Source organism: Pteropus vampyrus, unplaced genomic scaffold, assembly GCF_000151845.1.
Source record: "Pteropus vampyrus isolate Shadow unplaced genomic scaffold, Pvam_2.0 Scaffold10421, whole genome shotgun sequence".
In the NCBI taxonomy this organism is placed as follows: Eukaryota; Metazoa; Chordata; class Mammalia; order Chiroptera; family Pteropodidae; genus Pteropus; species Pteropus vampyrus.
In genome coordinates, this window is record NW_011899202.1 from 4,433 (window position 1) to 5,945 (window position 1,513).

Below are 1,513 nucleotides of genomic sequence, written 5' to 3' on the forward strand. Positions count from 1 at the left end.
GCCGCGGTGTGGACTCCCAGGGCCACCACGAAACGGCAGCAAAGGAAAAGAGCGAGCCGACTGCTGGCTCCAGTCATAATGCAGACCGTAAACCTGGAATGAAATGAGGCCAGGGGAAAACAGCTGAACAGAGAATCCTGCCAAGAACTTAACTTTTGCAACTGTGATTTATTAATCCCAGCAATTAAACTCACCCACGGTGATACTGCCACTCAAAGAGTTTGTTTCAAGTTCCTAATAAAAGGGTATGTGTTTCTCTCCAAACACATAGCAAGCTCCGTTTAAAACGCCTCACTGTGTTAATAGTCTGGTCTTAGAACATTTCCAAAACAGACCCAGTATTTGCGTCAGTACTCGCTTCTCTAGTTGCACGTTTCTGTTTTTAGGCAATTATAATGATTCCGATTATTTTACGTAATTTCGTGGCAGATTCCCCATCCTACCACCTGCCCTCTATACACACACACATACTACAGGTCAACCACCTATGCTGACTACGATTGTCGTGATCTCAATAACACAGCTCGGCTTTCATCACTGTAAAAACCTGGTGGACTAAAATTCTCCCTGCACCTCGTTGGTTAGGAATGAATAAAAAGGGTAAGGCTCCCTTTACTCAGCAAAATAGTGCTTATTTGGTGCGGAGAAACTGCTGACTTGTTAGATGCCGACATCGATACCCCGTTATGGACAGGTAAAAAGAAGTCTCCCAAGCAAAGTATTTTTTTTCCTCCGTGAATTTGACAATTGCCTTTCATCACTTTCTTAATCTGTCTCTGTGACTCCAAAACTCTTACTCGAAAGCTACTCATTTGGAAAGAAAATCCTTTTGCAGTGATAAAATGCAACTTTCTAGAAAAGAGTTTTCTAGAAAGTAAACTCAGCTTTGTAGCGCCTACCGTTAAGAGAAGTAAATTATGTCACTTACAATGACACTTCTGTGTGCCTTTCCCCCCCCCCCCCCCAAGAACAGGAATTTTTATTTCTAATCCTTACGTGCTAAGTGTTTTAGAGTGATTAGTCCAATTCCGCCTTGTAAATCAACCTGGCCTCCGGGCCGAAGCCCCTCCCCTGGCGCCCTGATTTCCTGGGTGCTGTGCCAACGCTGGGCCGCGTGCTCTGTGGAGCTGTGCTGGGGCTGACCAACTAACTGCCCGGGAATCCGGGTTAAACATCAAGAGAACAAAGACAATTCAAGGACTCATATTGCTGCTCTTTAAAAAGAAAACGACACCCTGCCCAAGTCTGACTCATAAATCCTGTGTTTGCATTTCAAAACTAAACTCTCCAGGCCGCAAATTTCTTTTTCTTTTTTTTTCCCTCCCAAGAGTTCCAGAAACAAAAGTAACCATAATTATTTTCAGCAACAGAACAAGGACTAAGGAGGCTCAATCAGAATCCTCAGAAAATCAGAACAAGGGGAATTCTCAGAACAAGGGGAGGTCTGCCTCCCAGCCCCGCTCCTTCGCAAACTGTTACTTATTTTCCCAGGGAATAAATGTGCCATCCAAAC

The 1,513-nt window shown here is 44.3% G+C and overlaps 1 long non-coding RNA gene across 1 annotated transcript; it reads right to left on the reverse strand.

The window, feature by feature from the left end:
- LOC111734957 lies at window positions 1–1,101 on the reverse strand. The gene is made up of 3 exons (XR_002778637.1): window positions 929–1,101; window positions 195–376; window positions 1–123 (listed from the first exon to the last, which is right to left on the reverse strand). It is a non-coding gene; the product is annotated as an uncharacterized LOC111734957 (long non-coding RNA).
- Window positions 1,102–1,513: the final 412 nt, after the last annotated feature.